A 22,152-nucleotide genomic window follows, 5' to 3' on the forward strand; every position below is an offset into this window, starting at 1 on the left:
AAAGACTCTCTTAGACCCATGAACTTGTTATGTTCGCAAGGAACGCTCCCACTACGACATGACTCTTATAATCTTAGGTACAAATGTTGATTTTCTAAGTGCATAAGCATCTAATGGTATGACTTCTTGGTTAAGATGGAAAATAGATATTCTCATTATCTTAAGAATTATCATGCTTGATAGGCTTGTAGTTCTTCTCATAATCTTCATCAAAGAATCTAGTATTGATGTAAACAATTACTTATCTTGCCGTGAAGATTATAGAACCCGTACCTTTTCTATCAATTGAGACAATCTTAAAACATACCTCAGTACACAACTCCAATTACTTGGATACCTTTTCCAAAACATGTGTTGGAATAACTCCACACTTTGAGTTGTGCTGGACTAGACTTACCTCTAGTCCACAACTCGTGTGTTGTAGAAGGTACTGATGTTATGGTAGTTTCTTTAAGATATAACTCGTTTCCAACGTATATCCCATCAATGATAAGGTGTTATTGAGTGAAACTGTTCCCATATCGAACTTGTCTTAGAGAGACTTCGATATCTTCTTATATGACTATTCCATTCTTTAGAAGAATGCTTGGAGTAGTCAACTAGGATTTAACTCCCACTACTGATCTGAACTCATTGCTCGTCTCCCATGGTGTAGACCATTGAGACTTGCAAGTCTTTCTATGTTGTTAGGATTGGTATACTGAAAAGCATATTTCGAGCATGTTGCACGGATAGAATTGCTTGTATACAATAAATTTTACAATCCACTTTTAACCCAAAGCGAGAAGAAGTAATTTTATCGCATTGATATTTGCTTGTGCATTTATAAAATGTTTCTCAAACATTTAAATGTATAAGAAGCAAATAAGTCTAATTCTTCTATATAATAGACTGGTCGTGAACGACGTTCACAAAAGGTGACGCAGTCGGTTCTTTGTAGAAGAGAAATAGAATTTCACAACCTAGATAGGCCTTGGCTACCTATCGTGAAAGGTTGCAGTGTCAGTCCGCATATTTTCTTACCTTAGGAAATAAACGACACTGGTGTGGTATAGCACTGAAGGATCTAACGGTTGAGATAAGTCTTTCTTGCTATTTACCGAAAGACGAAGTCTCGGTGATTGTTATTTCTTAATCATTGTTGACATAACATTGAGCATACGATATTGATTATGCACTACTTTGATTTATCAAATGGTGCGGATTTTTCGCAATCCAAGAATCCTGATATCTTGGGTAGTGGTGATCAATGTCTAGAGGTGCTAGTATTGTTATTGCAATGAATCGTGTGCTGGGTGAGTCCAGTTTGATAATATCCTCAAGAGGTGTTCGAAAAAGGTTTTATTATTCAGAAACCCGGCCGGTTGGAATTTATTCCAGAATAATAAATAAATATTTTGAACTAGACAACTCTTGGAAAAAGATATTAATTAATTAAAGTCAAATAGCAGACTTAAATTGATTAATGGATATTTATATCTTTAACACGGGAAATAATAAATTAAAGAGGTAAAAGCCCGGATTACTCGTAATTTGGGATTGGACGGGCAGTCAATATTATTATAATATAGTGGATGATAATAATATTCTGTTTGGACTTATATTAAATTGGAGTCCAACAGGTTTGGCCCAAGTCCAACCTCCATGGATCCCTAATCTGGCCCACCTTAACTCAATATAAAAGGAGATTAGAAAGGGGACTTAATTGAATTTTAATCATTAATTTTCGTGCTCCCCTCTGGGAGTGGACGAAAAATCGGTTTTTGATAAAACTGATATTCTGTCTTCTTTCTAATCAAGCCCTTTTCGATTCTGACAAGCTTTGCCCACCCAAAGGTCATAATCTGAGTTCGGGATACAGATTAGAAGATTTATGGTTGAGTACGAAGATCATCTCGTGGAGAAGGCGCAAGCAATCGACGATTCTTTGGAGAATCAGATCGGTAATTCTAAACCGTAGGAAATCATGAATTAGGGTTCTTATTCCTTAAACATGATTTATTTGTGTTTTTGAATGCAATTTGATTTGTTTAACATGTAGATAATTAATCCCATAATCGGTCAAATAGATCTGTAGATCTGATTTATTTGTGTATGCATGCCTTCCGTTGTGCAAGGGGCACCAATCCCCAACAACATCACTGTACAATATTTTGCACGAAGAAGCTGCAAAGACTTTGATCTGACCAGCAGGGCATTAACAGGCTTGTTTAATATTAGCCGAACTATATATAAAAAAAAGATTATTTCAATACTACATTATTCTAAATGATGAACTGCAATATATAACATGCAAAACTGCAAGATGATGCATTATCCTAAATGGCCCTCTGCAATATATAACAAACAAGACTGCATTATTCTAAATGTTGCACTGCAATGTATAACAAACAATACAACAAGATGATGATGCATTATTCTAAATTGCCCCAGGCATTATTCTAAATGGTTTGCAATGTTCTGAATCATGCACAGTCAAATAGAGTTAGCAATGCGCTTGCTTTACTTCAAGTAACATCGCTCTCTGTTTCCATACAGATTTGTTTGCTTCTATCTGTAAAGTGGTTTTTTGATTGTTGTTTTGCTGCAAATGCTCTGCCTATTTTGGCCCCTATTCATTATTTATTTATGAAATTGCTGAAGTTGTAATTGGAGACATTTAACCGCTCTTGCAGCTAATCATGAATACCTATCTGGCTATTTTTTTTTCTGATCATCTGATGTATTGGATACTCTAAATGGAATAATGTTATATAATGAAGGAGCATATCTTATGGACCTTCTTAGGCTTACATGCTTTTCACTTTTGTTGCAGTGTGTAGCCTCTCATCCAGATACAAGAATGTTATTTCTCATTGTTAATTTTCACTTTTGTTGCAGGATTCATGATAATGCATTATTCTAAATTGCCCACACAATCAAATATTGTCCACCAAATAAGCAACATCCAAGAAATGAATCATATACAATAAAACACAAAATGAAGTAGATACAAAATGAATCATGCAGTACCATAATTAACACCACTTTTATACATAATACAAGCAAATCAGCAATTGACCCAAATCATACAGTAACATAATCAACACCACTTTTATAATTAACACCTCTTTTTACATTAATAAAACCAAATCATCCACAAAATGAATCATACAACCAATCAGAAACTAGCAACCACAGAAGCATATAATTGACCCAAATTCCATATACTAGAAGCCTTTGATGTTTTTGGTCAGATACATTAATACAAGCAAATCAGCAATTTACTTCGAGTACAACAACACTTAAACCAATAGGAAAAAAATCACAATAGTCGGTCACAATGTGTCAAAAAACCTTCATACATGGAGCAAATAGCTATGAAATTTCGAAAATCACCAAAAACAGATTAAAACCTCAGATCCAGAAATCAGCAATTCACTTCAAGTACAACAACACTTAATCCAATAGACAAAAAATCACAATAGTCGGTCACAATGTGTCAAAAAAACCTTGATACATGGAGCAAATAGCTATAAAATTTTGAAAATCACCAAAAACAGATTAAAACCTCAGATCCAAACATTAAACAAGGCATCAATTGAATGAATAATACACATACATAAATCTGCATACACAAAGTAACATTCCAGAAATTAAACCTATTTCGATCAACCCTAAACGGAATCCAATTAACATACCTTGTGAACTGAAGTCTAGTTGTTGTAGGCGTTTGGAAATCCAGAAATTAGCCCTAAATCGCGAGATTCACAGTGTATTCATGGCTGGAAATTGAAGTTACACAGTGTAGAGGCGGAGGCAGTGGGATTTAGAGGCAGAGGCGGCGGGATTTAGAGGCGGAGGCGACGAGATTTAGAGGCGGAGGCGGCGGGTTTTAGGGGTGGAGGCGGCGGGATGAGATTTTGGAGAATCGGAGAGTCGGGGAGAGAGAGAGAGACGAATTTGGAGAATGACGGTATTTTTGGGGATATCCCCAATTTTAATCTGTTTGAAATGACTAAAATGCCCCCAACAACAATTTCGTATACACTAGACAGCGATCTCAATTCTTTTCGTGAAATTCAATCTTGAGCGTTGGATTTCCGGATCTAAGGGTGTATATTGGTGGTATGATGTTATTTTATCTATGGTGGCACATAGTGCACCCCTATATATATATATATATATATATATATATATATATATATATATATATATAGGGTCCTGTTAGGTTGAGATTTTTGGGCCTAATTGAGAATTGAGATGCAATCTCAGCCACCCATTCACAATCTTAGCGCGATGTCAACAACCTCTGGTTTATGTCAATAGGGGGGTATTTTTGTCATTTCAGCTCTAAAATGTTTCAGCTGTATTCAAAACACGCCGGCAAAACTCTCGAACATTTCTCTGAGTTCTCTCCCAAATTTCTTCTACAATTCTGCATCTTCTCTTCCCTTCGTCGCAATTCATCTCCTAATCTTAGACTTCGTTCAGTTTTCTACATCAATTAATTTCCAAAAATGAGGATCGAAGAAGTAGTTTTGAAGCACCGATTGTAGCCAGAAAAAGGCATTCCAAATCGGCGGTCGTTGAAGTGAATTCTTCAGGTTAAGAAATTGATTCAAATTTTAAGTATATTACTTCGATTTTAGTGTATTAAAACAGATCTGGATTTGTTTTCTTCTGAATTCGATTTCTGCTGATTTTTTATTGTTGATTAGCGATGGTAGAATCGAAAGAGAGGAAAATCAACAAGGCTGCTGGAAAAAACGAAAGAGAACATGCATCTGCTTCCAGTTAAGGATTTGTTTAAATTTTTAAGATTATTGACATTTCATACAATAGCTATTGACATAGTTATGATAATAGACTTGTGTTTTCTATAAACAGCATATACTTGTCATTGAGATGATATTGTATACTGTTGACATAGTGTATGCTTGTTTGGATTGCTGTTGACATTATAAACTTTAACAATTAATATAAAAGTAATAAGATAATTATGTTTGCTTTAAACATGATATACTTGTTATTGACATAGTGTATACTTATTAGAATCGCTGTTGACATAGTCAAATTGACATAATAGTAACCAGATAATTATGTTTGCTATATATGAGATATACTTGTTATTGACATTGATTTATTATGTACTTTATCTATTGACATAATTTTAAGAATATACATGCACTTGCTGTCGATAGGGTATACTTGTTATTGACATAGATTTATTATGTACTTTATCTATTGACATAATCGTAAAAACATGCATGCACTTGTTGTCAACATGGTATACTTCTTATTAACATGATATCGTGTATAATTGATATTGATTTATTCTGCTTGATTTTAAAAATTTTAAGATTATTGACATTTTATATACTACCTATTGACATAGCTATAATAATATATTGTTGACAGTAGTAGTGTATGTTTGTTTGAATATGTGTTGACATAATTATATTGACATAGTGTATGCTTGTTTGAATGGCTGTAGAAAACATATAAATGTTTCTAGGTCATGTTGTTGCTCATGGACCTTTTAGGGAGGAACGGCTCCCCTGTTTTGGTGTTGGTCTTGGATGGCTCTTGTAAGTTTATCTAGCAGTCATTGTCTACTTAATTATTTCAAATTGCTTTTCTTAAGAGATAATGTATGCGGTGCAGCTGATAGTTTCATGATAGTTGAATGATTTACCATCTTGTTCAGTGAAATAGGAACTACTCTGATTTTGCTGCTTTTTTGCTAGGTTTATTACCAGTTTCTTTCTGGGTGCAATCCCTTGGTATATAGGAGCTTTTCTACTGCTATGTGTCTATATGGATGACAGGGAGAAGCCTGGACTCATTGCATGTGGCATAGCTGTAAGTCTTTTCAATCTCTACTAGAATCTCAAGTGTCAATTCATGGATGTTCCCAACAATTAGGGTCTTAGGGATGATGTGTAATCATATTTTGGTGTTTTATGCCTGTTTTTATCCAGTGGATTTTGTAATTTTATTGTCCCTGAATAAATATCTGAGGTTTCTCTTGTCAATCAATACCCCCTCCCACCAGTCATCATATGTGTTTTGCTTCTTGATGCAACTGCTTGAGTTGATCTGCACTTGAAAGCCAAACGACTTCACTTGAATCTATGGCCGACAAGTTTCTTCATTTGTCCAAGACGTTCCTTCAAGACAAGTCTGATACTTTTGATCACTGGAAAACAATATCTGAATCAATAGTTATTGCTGAAAAAGAAAAGGAAGTTCTTGAAGATTTGACTGAATTTCCAACTTTTAAATTTGGACATTTCTTTGATGAAGTAAGTACATCATTTTGTTTACATATGTTTCTCTGAGTTGACATTAGATTACTCCTACAGTTTATATACTAACATTGTAGAACTAATTTACAAGCAGTATGCAGAAGAAAGAAACAGAGAAAATATCCCTACATCGCCAGGTTATGATCCTAAAGGGGTGAGCCAATGAATCAGCCTCTCCTATCTCACCACCAACCGCAAGCCCAATGGATGACGCACAAGTTGAAGCGAACAAAGAAATGCAACAGGAGAAAAGAAAATAGAAAGTAGAGAATATTGTTAAAATAAAATAACTAAAACTAAGATTAAATAGTATATTGTTTTTATAAAATGATTGAATTGTTGTTGACATGGCTTGAAAGTGTAGTTGACATTTGGTTATAATTGTTGTTGACATGATTTGTACGTGTTGTTGACATGACTTATAATTGTTGTTGACATGGTTTCTATGTGTAGTTGACATGGCTTATAATTGTTGTTGACATGGTTCTATGTGTAGTTGACATTGTTAGAGTTTGTATACTAGAAATCACGTTTCGAGTGATTGAATACTGTAAAACTCTTATTTTATTTTCCAATGAATAAAACAGATTATTTTTGTCATAATGTTGTTATGTTTTACATTTAATGGATGTTAATGCATGTTTAAATGTATAAGTTAACTTAACAAAGTCTAAGTCTTTGTTTTAGTAGACCGGTTGTGGGCGTCGTCCACTTTAAGGTAATACGGTCAGTTCTAAACAAAGAAAAATATGAATTTCACAACCTAGATGGAATTAGACTACCCATCGAGAAAGGTTGCAATGTCAGTCCGTATATTTCTAAGCCTTACTGAAATAAGATGACATTGGTGTGGTATAGCACTGAACGGATCTAACAGCAAGACTTGCCTTGGGCTATCTACTGAAAGGCGAGGTCTTGATAAATATTTATTTCTTAATCAATGTAGGTTAGCATTGAGCATACGGTATTGATTATGCATTGCTTTGACTTATCAAATGGTGCGGGTTTTTCGTAGCCCAATTATCCTGATATATTGGGCAGTGGTGATCGATATCTAGCGGTGCTAGGATTGCTATTATATTGAATCGTGCACGAGGTGAGTCTCGTTTGATAATGTCCTCAAGAGGAGCGCGAAACTAAGTTTTATTATTCGGAACCTAGCTAGTTGGAGTATGATTACTCTATGAATAATAAATGAGTGTTTCATGCTAAGTCCACTCTTGGAATTAATAAGAAGTTAATTAATTAAGTCAATAGCAGACATTAATTAATTAATGGACATATTAATCTTAAGCACGGGAAATGAAAGATAAACGGAAACCCGGATTACTTATAATTTCGGATTTGGATGGGGAGAGTTCAATATTACTTCTGTAGTGGCTGCTCGTAATATTCCAATTATAACTTATATTAAATTGTGGGTTCAATTTAATTAGTAAAAAGTAAATTGGATGAGCCCATATCCAAAGCCTTCCATAGATCCCTGTCTGGGCCCAAAAGGAACTTAATATAAATAGGAGAATAAAGGAGACAGAAAATACACAATATCTCATATTGCAATTTTCGAAAATTTCGATCTCTCCCAGCTGTAGGAGATTTCGAATTTGAGTCCTATTCCAAAAAGGATTTCTTCTGTCTTCTTTATTTAAGTCCTAGTATTCTAGTAAGATCAGCCCACACTGATATTAGAGTACAGTTCGGGAACCAGAGAGAAGATTTGTGGTCTAGTACTTAAAGCTACACGTGGAGAAGTCGCTAGCCATCTTCAATTCTTTGGAGAATTAATTAGGTATTATTCTACTCCGTAGAAAAGCATGTTTTAGGTTTTCAATATTCTTAAAGCATGATTAATTCAAGTTATGAGCATGATACATGTGATAATTACGCGAATAGATTTTGTCTAAATAATCTGCTAAATAGATCTGATTATTATGTGATTTATTTACATGCTCTTCCGCTGCGTGCACCAACAATTGGTATCAGAGCCAGTCTTTGGCTCTGATTATTTGGATTTAAATTTCGCGAAATTCATGTATGCATGTCTTGATTGATTACGAAGCATGTTCTTGTGTTTTTATTTTTTATGTTTATGCATGTTGAACTCAAGAACATTCGAATCATAGAACTTGAATTATTCGAACGAACTAGATGTGCGATTCGTCGGCGCTTGCGCCGGGACGAATTGCGCTATGATCGATCGAAGAGGGTTGCCAATCGAGTGGGAGCCGAGGGCGACGGGCATGGGGCGACGCGCCGGCGAGCAAGGGCTCGCGCGCGCCACCGGCCAAGCCCGCCAAACCCTAGCCGGCCCCGATCAAACGCGATGCGACGCGACAGGAGCCGAGGACGTGCGATCACGCGGCGACGCGCATGCGAGCAGGGGCTCGCGCGCGCCGCCGATCGAGACCGCGAGCCCAGGCGGCACCAGACGCGTCGGACGGAGGAAGCCTGGCACGGTGGCTCGTCCGAGAACCACCGAGGCGCCGGTCTTCTTCGCAAAACCCTAACCCTAACCCTAATACCGAAACCCTAGCCGACCCAGCCCTAGCGAGGCGCAACCGAGAGCAGCCGCCGGCTGCTGGTGCGCGCGAGCTCGTCGGGCAGTGGGAGATCGCCGGGAGGTCGTGGCTCTGGCTGCGCCTTCTGGCTCGACGACGACGGAGGGTGAAATCTCGGCGGTTGTCCGCCGGGAGGAAGAAGGGAGAAGGAAGAGCGCGCCGTAAGGCGCGGGTTTTCCGGCGGTCGTCGGGGGGCGAACACGCCGTCCCGGCGAGAATCTCCGGGGATATCTTCGTATCTTCGTTGTGTAGATTCGTGCCAACCTCGAATCTCTAGAAATTGACGAAAGATTATTTTAATGATTATTTAATTGTTTAATTAATAGATATCATTAAAAATAATATTATTTAATGAAATAAAACATTTTGGGAAGATTTCCCTAGATTTTAGGAATATTTGGATTATTTTCTATATCTATGAATATTTTATATCCTAGATGATATAGATAAGAATAATTTAATAGTTTCCTAATTATAATATATATCTAGAATCTATTATAAGATATGATATATATAAGAATACATTAAATAATATAATTGATATTCTTCCTAATCTTGAACTTGGAAATTATATGAATTTGATTTTTCATGTCTAATTAAGATTATAAATAATGTATTTTATTTTAGATATATCTTATAGTAAGACATGAATGAGAATTAAATTCTAGATTAATAGTTTCTATATTAAGATATTAAAGATTATAAAAGATTTAATTATCCAGTAAATTAAATACCAACAGAATTTAATTAGTCTTAATCTGCCTTAAGGCTAAAGGATAATTAATTAAAACCATAACCCAAATATCTAAGCGATAATTATGAACTAATGGTTTATATATGGTCTCCATCGGTTGGACTGCCAAATTTTGTGAAGCTGATTTTCTAATATTATCGCCACCTACAGAGTAGGGACAATAATCCTACGAAAACAGTAAGTTCATAAGGGCGGACTTCTCAAATAATGAATAGAGTGAACTAGAAAGTGATTCCTAATATTATCGCCACCTACAGAGTAGGGACAATAATCCTAAGGAATTGCGAGTTTCAGGGTTCAATCGGAATTTATGAGATAGCTTGATTTTGTTATCAACACATGAACATTGTTATGGGAGTGTGTTGTAGAAATAAAATACTGTAATGCTAAACCAGGTGGTCGTGCTTAGGAAGCATTTGACATGTCAACCTCCAGAGGAGGAAGCTATTGATATGTCGGTGTTGTGACCAGTAAATTGTCGAAATTTTAATGCGTATTAACCTCCTGAGGAGGATACAATTTATTAATTTTGCTGTTGTAAGATTTTGAAAAGTTTTATGGTTAATCTACTCAATTTCCTTACATAAGTTTATGACAAATAGTAAAATCTTCTGTTTGCAGTGCAATAAAATTCGTCAAGATGTCTTTTAATCCTCTTTCTGCCATTCTCAAAGAAAACAAACTCGAAGGCCAAAATTACATCGAATGGAAACAAAACTTGGATATCGTTCTCACAGCAGAAGAGTACAAGTTCGTACTCACTACTCCACGCCCAGCTGTCCCGGCTGCTAGTGCCAGCCAAGCATTGCGAGATGCGCATAGACGGTGGCATAAGGCGAATGAGATGGCTAAGTGCTACATGTTGGCTTCTATGTCATCAGTACTCAAGCATCAGCATTCTGCCATGGAAACTGCCGCCGAGATCATGACAAATCTCGCAAATCTTTTTGGTACTCAGAATCGAACGGCTAAGTCTCAAGCCTTTCGGAGTATCATGACGAAGTCTATGAAGGAAGGCTCGTCTGTGAGGCAACACGTCCTCGAGATGATGAGTCACCTCAACCAGATTGAGGTATTGGGAGGGACGATCGATCCCGAGTCCCAGGTTACTATAATCCTTCAGAGTCTTCCCCCTAGCTTCCAGCAGTTCAAGCTCAACTTTGAGATGAACAAACGGAATTATACTTTAGCAGAGTTGCTGACTGAACTTCAGTCGGCGGAGGACCTTATGGTTCAAGCTAAAGTAGCTATGATGAGTATCGCGCCTAATTCCTCTGGCTCTAAGGCTAGAAGAGGAAAGAAAAAGGCACCGAACCAAGTAGCAGTCAACAATGCTAAGGGAAAGAAGAAACAGCGGGGTGACAAGAAGCAAACTGGAAAATGCTTCAAGTGTGGAGAGAAAGGTCATTGGAAGCCAGATTGTCCTAAAAAGGGCAAGGCTACAGGTATGCACCATGCTCTAGTAGTCGAGTCATGTTTGGCTTTGACATCTACTCATACTTGGGTTATTGATACTGGAGCAACTGATCATATATGTTTTGATCCTGACTTGATGCAGGTGACAAGACGGCTACATGATCGTGAGATAGAGGTCCAGCTGGGCGACGCTACGAAAGTGGCGGCCGTTGCAGTGGGAGACGTTTATTTACGTTTTTCTAGTGATAGATTTTTGATTTTGAAGAATGTTTTGTTGATACCCTCTTTTAGAAGAAATTTAATTTCAGTTTCTAAATTGTCTTATGATGGATATTCGATTTCTTTTAATGACAATTGCGTTATTAAGAAAGATGGTTCTTATATCTGTCGCGGTATCATGGAAAACAATCTGTACACGATCACTTCTACACAATTTAATCAACGTAAATCAGAACTCAATGCTACATCGAAAATTTCTAAGAAAAGAAAAGAACCTTCAACTTCAATGAATGAAACGTACTTATGGCACCTTAGACTTGGTCATGCCAACGAAAGAAGGATTCATGCGATGGTTGATCAAGATCTTATTAAAGGTCTTGAGAAGGAACCGTTTTCGAAGTGTGAGTCCTGTCTCGAAGGCAAGATGACTAAGAGATCTTTTAGATCAAAGGGGAATAGGGCCAAAGAAGTACTTGAGCTCATTCATACTGATGTGTGTGGACCAATGTCAACCGAGGCAAGGGGCGGTTTTCGATATTTCGTCACCTTTACAGATGACTACTCGAAAATCGGATACATCTATTTGATGCGCTACAAGTCTGAAACTTTTGACAAGTTCAAGGAGTTTAAGGCTAAAGTAGAGACGCAACATGGTAAGAGTATCAAATGCCTGCGATCTGATCGCGGAGGCGAATACCTAAGTGCCGAGTTTTTGGACTATTTATCGGTAGCTGGGATTGAATCCCAAACGACTGCGCCGGGCACACCCCAGCAGAATGGCGTGGCTGAAAGAAGGAATAGGACCTTATTAAATATGGTCAGATCGATGATGAGTTATGCACGGTTACCTGTTTCGTTTTGGGGTCATGCTTTGCTTTCTGCAAACTATCTCTTAGACGTCTTACCTTCTAAATCTGTTCCTACTACCCCATATGAGTTGTGGAATGGGCGTAAGCCCAATCTAGAACATCTCAGAGTATGGGGGTGTCCGGCTCATGTATTGGAAAAGGATCCAACTAAGCTGGAATCTAGGACTGAGGTTTGCGTGTTTATAGGATACCCTAGAGGAACGAAAGCTTATGAATTCTATAGTCTCAGAGATCAGAAAGTGATTGTGAGCACTCATGCCACATTCTTAGAGGAAGACTATGTAATGAATCATAAGTCCAGCAGTGAGATTGCTCTAGAAGAGCTAACTCAAGTTTCAACTTCCATTAACCAAGAACAATTACCATGTGTAACAACAATTCCAGAAACTTCAACTAATACTCCAGATATTGTAGTACCGCGCCGCAGTGGGAGGGTCTCTCATGAGCCCGATAGATACATTGGTTTGGGTGAGTGTATGGATCACTCCTCGGACAGCAATGTACTGGATCCCTGGAATTTTGCAGAGGCGCAGGCTGATGTCGATCATTGCGAATGGGTGAAAGCAATGGATTCGGAACTACAATCTATGTTAGACAAAGACGTCTACGATTTGTCTGTCCTACCCGAAGGCTGTACTGCCATTGGGAGCAAGTGGATATACAAACGTAAACGTGGACCCGATGGACGAGTTAAAGTCTTCAAGGCAAGACTAGTGGCTAAGGGGTATACCCAAAAGGAAGGTATCGATTACGATGAGACCTTCTCCCCAGTGGCCATGCTCAAATCGATCCGTATACTTTTGTCTATAGCAGCTTACATGGATTGGGAAGTATGGCAGATGGACGTTAAGACTGCGTTTCTAAACGGGAGTCTTGAGGAGACCATCTACATGGAACAACCCGAAGGCTATGTAGTGAAGGGCAAGGAACACATGGTTTGGAAGCTTAAGAAGGCCATTTATGGTCTCAAGCAAGCATCTAGATCATGGAACCAGTGTTTCGATCAAACTGTTCAAAAGTTTGGATTCGAAAAATGCCCTAATGAAAGCTGCGTGTATAAGAAGGTTGAAAAAGGAAATGTTGTGTTCTTAGTTTTGTATGTAGATGACATTCTTCTAATTGGAAACAATAAAAAGATGTTGTCATCAGTGCGAACTTGGTTGTCCAGCCAGTTCGAGATGAAAGATATGGGTGATGCGGGACACATTCTCGGTATCAAGGTTCTTAGGAACCGAGGTAAGAAAATGTTGTGCTTATCCCAAGAATCTTACATCGAAACGGTACTTAGACGCTTTAGCATGCAAGATGCCAAGAAAGGTTTCCTACCTTTTAGACATGGCATCCAGTTGTCTCAAGAGATGTGTCCTAAGACAGCATCTGAGATAGCAGAGATGAGAAGAATACCATATGCCTCGGCAGTTGGTAGTCTCATGTATGCTATGCTTTGTACTAGACCCGATATCTGCTTTGCTGTTGGCATGGTAGCAAGATATCAATCAAATCCCGGCCAAGGACATTGGACTGCCGTAAAGAACATACTCAAGTACCTTAATCGGACTAAGGACTATGTTCTAGTTTACAATGCAGCCGAGCTCTGTCCTTTAGGATATACAGATTCAGACTTTCAGGCTGATCTGGATTCGAGAAAATCAACTTCCGGATATGTGTTTACCTTAGGAGGTGGAGCTATAATTTGGAAGAGTGTAAAGCAGAAATGCATTGCAGACTCTACCATGGAAGCCGAATATGTGGCTGCTTCGGAGGCTGCAAAAGAGGCTGTATGGCTTAAGAACTTCCTTCTGGACTTAGGAGTGGTTACGAATATGCCCAAGCGCATCACCGTTTATTGTGATAACTCTGGTGCTGTGGCAAATTCGAGGGAACCGCGGGCTCATAAGGCGAGCAAGCACATAGAGAGGAAGTATCATATCATTCGAGATATAGTGCAGAGAGGAGACATACAAGTGGTCAAGATTGAGTCAGAAAACAACCTGGCAGATCCTTTCACGAAGGCGTTAGCGGTAAAGCCGTATGAAAGCCATGTTGAAGGAATGGGAGTTCGACTAATTCAAGACCTCAATCCGCTTTCAGTATAAGTGGGAGATTTAGACGTTAGCACATTTTGTATACTCGAAAGTGTTTTGAGTATAAGTGGGAGATTGTTAGAGTTTGTATACTAGAAATCACGTTTCGAGTGATTGAATACTGTAAAACTCTTATTTTATTTTCCAATGAATAAAACAGATTATTTTTGTCATAATGTTGTTATGTTTTACATTTAATGGATGTTAATGCATGTTTAAATGTATAAGTTAACTTAACAAAGTCTAAGTCTTTGTTTTAGTAGACCGGTTGTGGGCGTCGTCCACTTTAAGGTAATACGGTCAGTTCTAAACAAAGAAAAATATGAATTTCACAACCTAGATGGAATTAGACTACCCATCGAGAAAGGTTGCAATGTCAGTCCGTATATTTCTAAGCCTTACTGAAATAAGATGACATTGGTGTGGTATAGCACTGAACGGATCTAACAGCAAGACTTGCCTTGGGCTATCTACTGAAAGGCGAGGTCTTGATAAATATTTATTTCTTAATCAATGTAGGTTAGCATTGAGCATACGGTATTGATTATGCATTGCTTTGACTTATCAAATGGTGCGGGTTTTTCGTAGCCCAATTATCCTGATATATTGGGCAGTGGTGATCGATATCTAGCGGTGCTAGGATTGCTATTATATTGAATCGTGCACGAGGTGAGTCTCGTTTGATAATGTCCTCAAGAGGAGCGCGAAACTAAGTTTTATTATTCGGAACCTAGCTAGTTGGAGTATGATTACTCTATGAATAATAAATGAGTGTTTCATGCTAAGTCCACTCTTGGAATTAATAAGAAGTTAATTAATTAAGTCAATAGCAGACATTAATTAATTAATGGACATATTAATCTTAAGCACGGGAAATGAAAGATAAACGGAAACCCGGATTACTTATAATTTCGGATTTGGATGGGGAGAGTTCAATATTACTTCTGTAGTGGCTGCTCGTAATATTCCAATTATAACTTATATTAAATTGTGGGTTCAATTTAATTAGTAAAAAGTAAATTGGATGAGCCCATATCCAAAGCCTTCCATAGATCCCTGTCTGGGCCCAAAAGGAACTTAATATAAATAGGAGAATAAAGGAGACAGAAAATACACAATATCTCATATTGCAATTTTCGAAAATTTCGATCTCTCCCAGCTGTAGGAGATTTCGAATTTGAGTCCTATTCCAAAAAGGATTTCTTCTGTCTTCTTTATTTAAGTCCTAGTATTCTAGTAAGATCAGCCCACACTGATATTAGAGTACAGTTCGGGAACCAGAGAGAAGATTTGTGGTCTAGTACTTAAAGCTACACGTGGAGAAGTCGCTAGCCATCTTCAATTCTTTGGAGAATTAATTAGGTATTATTCTACTCCGTAGAAAAGCATGTTTTAGGTTTTCAATATTCTTAAAGCATGATTAATTCAAGTTATGAGCATGATACATGTGATAATTACGCGAATAGATTTTGTCTAAATAATCTGCTAAATAGATCTGATTATTATGTGATTTATTTACATGCTCTTCCGCTGCGTGCACCAACAGACATGGCTTATAATTGTTGTTAACATGACTTATAATTGTTGTTAACATGATTCTATGTGTAGTTGACATAGTATGTAACATAGTTGACGTGGCTTGTACGTGTAGTTGACACGATATGTTCCGTAGTTGACATGACTTGTATGTGTCGTTGACACGATATGCACCATAGTTGACATAATTATATTAGTTGTTGACATGATTAGTATATATAGTTGACATGATTTTTAATTGTAACTAACCTTAAAAACATGAATTATGATTGAGCATAATTAAATTATATGTTTAAGTAATCTTAAATTATATGACTACATCTCCATGTGTAAGTAATCTTAAATTATATAGTTGGATAGGTTTTAAAACTATTATTGTGGATTCTGAAGTTTGAACTTAGCAGTTATATCAAATGTTAATCAGTTCAACAAATTGTATTGAAATGTCAACAACCTATAACCAAATGTCAACAGCTTGTATAAAGTGTCAACAACTCAGAAAACAAATATTATAATTAATAAAGAAAATTATAAGATCGATGTCATTAGAGAGCATAATCAAATATCAACAACTAATAAGATAATGTCAATAACTTTTAGTATATGTTAACAACTAAGAAACAACTCTGATTGTTGTTGACATGGCTTGTATGTGTAGATGACATGACTTATAATTGTTGTTGACATGGTTTCTATGTATAGTTGACATGGCTTGTACGTGTAGTTGACATAGTATGTAACATAGTTGACATGGTTTGTACGTGTAGTAGACACGATATGTACCGTAGTTGACATGACTTGTATGTACCATTGACACGATATGCACCATAGTTGACATAATTATATTAGTTGTTGACATGGCTAGTATATATAGTTGACATAATTTTTAATTGTAATTAACCTTAAAAACATGAATTGTAATTGTAATTGAAATGTCAAGCCTGGACGCCCTCATCAGCGAGTAGCACGGAGGCAAGTCTGACTCCAACTTGTATTGAAATGTCAACAACTTATAACCAAATGTCAACAGCTTGTATAAAGAGTGTACAACTCAGAAAACAAATCTTAAAATTAAAAAAAAACAAAATCATACAATAGATGTCAATAGAGAGCAAAATCAAATATCAACAACGGGTCTTGTTAGGTTGAGATTTTTTAGCTTAATTGAGAATTGAGATGCATTTTCAGCCACTCATTCACAATTTTCGCGCAATGTCAACTACTCAAACATTATGTCAACTAGGGGGCATAATTGTCATTTTCGCGATGTCAACTACGGAGACATTATGTCAACTACGATGTCAACAACAAATGTTATTTATGGGAACCACGATGTCAAAAGCAAATGTTATTTATGTCAACTATTATGTCAACAGCAACATTTTACAAATAATTAATGTCAACAACGAATATTTTCATGTCAACGACCTATATTATTTATGTCAACAACAACGTTTTACATATAATTCATGTCAACAACAATGTTTTACATATAATTCATGTCGTTGAAGCCGGATTTGACTGCAGAACAATACGGCAACGATCCAAGGGCTTTTGCTGCGAAGTCCACTATACGCTCCCTCACAGCTGCTTTAAACTTGTTAAATGTCACCTTCCCATAAAATAGCACCTGTCAACTACTCAAACATTATGTCAACTAGGGGGCATAATTGTCATTTTCGCGATGTCAACTACGGAGACATTATGTCAACTACGATGTCAACAACAAATGTTATTTATGGGAACCACGATGTCAAAAGCAAATGTTATTTATGTCAACTATTATGTCAACTACAACATTTTACAAATAATTAATGTCAACAACGAATATTTTCATATCAACGGCCTATATTATTTATGTCAACAACAATGTTTTACATATAATTTATGTCAACAACATTTTTCATAAAATTTATGCCAACGTCCTATAAAATTCATGTCAACAACAAACGTTATTATGTCAACGAGCTATATAATTCATGTAAAAAATAAACATTTTCATCAATTTAGTCAGTTGCAACTTCAAAACTGCTGCATCTACAGATATAGTGTCTTACAAGATCCCAGACTTTCCATCGTTTGTGGAAGCAACAAAATCTATTCTAACAAAATCTATTCTAACAAAATTAGAAGAATATCTCAGTCGATTTTCAGTCAGATGCTAGTGAGTACTATTGTTCCAAAATTTCACAAACACAGATACAAGAAGTCATTCCAAAAGTTCCATCCAATAATTCGGTAACTACAAGTGAACAAAGATTCTAATGAATCAAACACCACATTAATCTGCATTTGTTAGAGCAAGACAACATTTTCAAAATTGCAGTATACATAAGTAAAACAAACAATTGCAACGCATTTCCACATCAATCTGAAAAATCCAAAGCATCACACAAACAATTCGATTCATCTCCAACAAACTATCTTCCAATTCATGTTTCAACATCATTGAAGCAAGCCACGTTATCATAATAAATTAATACAAGAGTAAAATTGAAGCTTATGCAGTGGTCTCTTGTCCGCCCCCTTGAGTCCCGGTGCAGACAAAGAATCCGACAGGCTTGTGTAGTTGACATGAATTGTATATGTAGTTAGACATACATTATATATGTAGTTGACATGGATTGTACACATAGTTGACATTATATATGTAGTTGACATAGATTATATATGCAGTTGACATTAAAAAAGGAAGATAGCTAAATCTTGAATCTATCTCTTAGCAACTAATTTGCATTTGGAGAATATCACCAAACACCTGGAGTGCATTATAATTAACCTTAAATTTGAAGAAATGCTCATAAACCACATTGCTCTAATCAAAACAAAGCATCACATTCAACTTCAAAAAGGAACAAATTCAACCACAAAACCTGTACCAAGTTAGCGATTTCCAACCATATTATATTACAGATCCAAATTAATAGAGTAAAGATAAATGTTGCTAATATTCCCACATAGAACATCCAAATACTCTCATCTGATAAACAAACCGAAACAAATAAAAGCAGGCGTAATCAATCAATAATCAACACTGATTTAAATGTTAAATATCGAGATAAAAGTTCTGAGAATAAAAAGGAATTTCGGTGTATATAATTTATCAAAATAAAAATGCAGCAGCCGTTGCTGCGGTCAACCAAGACCATGAGATGCTATCTATCATCACTCTTGAATATCCTAATTTCCCCCAATTTTAATCGCCCTCTCCAAATTCTCAGCTCCAATTTTCTTTTTCACACATCTGTAAGCCAGGTAAGCATGTGCGGCTGTGTGGAAACAGATTTCTTCTCCTTAATTTTCGATCTCTGACTTCTTCTCACCAAATCTCCATCATTCTCGTTTCGACTGCGCTTCGATTAGGATACCGAGCCTTTGCGGATCGGCTGCATCAAGTAATTGGAGGGGATTCATTTCGAATCGACGTCGGAATTCAATTCGTTACCTCTCGAGGCCGATTTCGGTGAGACAGATCACTGAGACAGATCTGAAATTGAGAACAGTTGTTGCTCATGAAATTGAGATATAGTTAGATGGATTCAGTTGCTTCTAATCTCAATTAACAAATTCAGAGAGATCGAGATCGAGAAATCGGCTGTATTGAATAATTGGAGGAGCCTAGACAGCGGCAAGGGGAGGACGGCACGGTGGGTGGAGTTCTGGAGCAAGGCAGCGTCGGAGGAGCTCGAATTCGTCGTCGCTGGAGAAATGCATCAGATCGGATGCGCCAGAATTTGGTGGGAGAAGAATTGAAGAACGGAAGCGGCGAAGATGTTTGTTTTCATTGAATTTACTATTATACCCTTTCATAATAAATTAATCTAAAAATATTTATTGTGTGGCAAAATCTGGACCACTCATTTAATAAAAATGAGTGGCTGTTATTGCATCTCATTTCTCAATTAGCCTAAATAATCTCAATTGATCACAATCCTATATATATATATATATATATATAGGGGTGCACTATGGTGCCACCATAGATTGGATAATACCATACCACCAATATAGTCCGTTAGATCTCATTTATGGACGCCTAGGATTAAGTTTCGTGAAAAAACACGGGTTTGCAGTCTACTGTATTAGATATTGCAGTCGTGGTAAACTGCAATATTGTTTTGGTAAGACTGCAATATTCAATGGACAGCACTGCAATCTGGTAACGTAAAATTAGAAATTTCCTATTTTACCCCTCCGTGTTTCATTTGATATTGCAGTCTACTGCATTAGATATTGCAGTCGTGGTAAACTGCAATATTGTTGTGGTAAGACTGCAGTATTCAATGAACAGCACTGCAATCTGGTAACGTAAAATTAGAAATTTCCTATTTTACCCCTCCGTGTTTTTACACGTGGCTGCATGACAAGCACACGATTTTCAGATCCAATGGCCTAAAATGGTGGTATGGTGTTACAATAAAGAGGGTTGTCATCTTAGTACATCCATATATATATATATATATATATATATATATATAGGGTCTTGTTAGGTTGAGATTATTTAGCTAAATTGAGAAATGAGATGCAATATGAGCCACTAATCCACAAGATTAACAAAATGTCAACAAATACTACATTATGTCAACAAGGGAGTATAATTGTCTTTTCATTAAATTATGTTTGAAATCATTTTCTAAAATCCTCTCTAAAATTCTAGCTACAAAGTCTTCAAATCTTCAACATTCAAATATTCAAATCTTCAAATCTTCAACATTCAAATCTTCAAATCTTCAACATTCATATCTTCAAATCTTCAAATCTTCAAATCTTCAATATTCATATCTTCAAATCTTCAAATCTTCAACATTCATATCTTCAAATCTTCAAATCTTCAACATTCAAATCTTCAAATCTTCAACATTCATATCTTCAAATCTTCAAATCTTCAACATTCAAATGTTCAAATTTTCGAATCTTCAAATCTTCAACATTCAAATCTTCAAATCTCTTCAATATTCAAATCATCAAATCTTCAAATCTTCAACATTCAATAAAATAACACTTATAATTCACATATCAATACCGAGAATATCGAATGTCAACAACTCGTATTAAAATGTCAACAACTAACAAATAACACTTATAATTCACATATCAATACCGAGAATATCGAATGTCAACAACACGTATTAAAATGTCAACAACTAAAAAACAACACTTACAATTCACATATCAATACCGAGAATATCGAATGTCAACAACAAACATTATTTATGTCAACAACTAACAAATAACACTTACTATTCACATGTCAATATCGAGAATATCGAATGTCAACAACTCGTATTAAAATGTCAACAACTAACAAATACTCCCTCCGTCCCAAAGAAGTTGGCATACTTTGAAAATGGCACGGGATTTTAGGAGGTTTTGTTTTGTGTGTTAAATGGAGAGAGAAAATATAATTTTTATATTCATGTGAGAGAGAAATTTTTCCAAAAAGGGAAATGTGACATCTTTTGTGGGACAAACTAAAAAGGAAAGTGTGCCATCTTTTGTGGGACGGAGGGAGTAACACTTATAATTCACATATCAATAACGAGAATATCGAATGTCAACAACTCGTATTAAAATGTCAACAACTAACAAATAACACTTATAATTCACATATCAATAGCGAGAATATCGAATGTCAACAACAAACATTATTTAGGTCAACAACAAACTTTATTTATGTCAACTACGATGTCAACAACAACTTTATTTATGTCAACTATTATGTCAACAACAAATATTTTCATGTCAACGACGTATATTATTTATGTCAACAACAATGTTTTACTTATAATTCATGTCAACAATAATGTTTTACATATAATTTATGTCAACAACATTTTTCATAAAATTTATACCAACGATCTATATAATTCATGTCAACAACAAACATTATTATGTCAACGAGCTATATAATTCATGTAAAAAATAAACATTTTCATGTCAACAACTTATATAATTTATGTCAACAATACTATTTTAGGCAATATCACAAACACCTTATCTACACAACTCAAAAATTCCAGCAACATAATCGAATTAAAAACTGCATCCATATATTTCACAAATTTCATCGTACAATTAAACACACGCAAATTTAAATCTACAAATATTGACAAACACCAAACCCAGCATGGCTCCGAACAAATACACAAAAAATACAACCTAAACTCAACCCTTCTCACCATCACCCACAGCTCCATCTCATCCACAACTTCCACACCTTCCACAACATGACTCTCCACATCTTTCTCCACCACCAATCACACTATTTCTATTCAATTTTTACAGTGAACAAACACTTCATTTATTGTTCAACATATGAACACAACAATCACTTATTATCTCTTTGCATCATCAACAATCATATACACAATAATTAATGTCAACCACAAATATTTTCATGTCAACAACCTATATTGTCAACAACAA

The sequence above is a fragment of the Salvia hispanica genome, chromosome 1, assembly GCF_029641045.1.
Source record: "Salvia hispanica isolate PSC_SH4W2 chromosome 1, Shi_PSC_v1, whole genome shotgun sequence".
NCBI lineage: Eukaryota > Viridiplantae > Streptophyta > Magnoliopsida > Lamiales > Lamiaceae > Salvia > Salvia hispanica.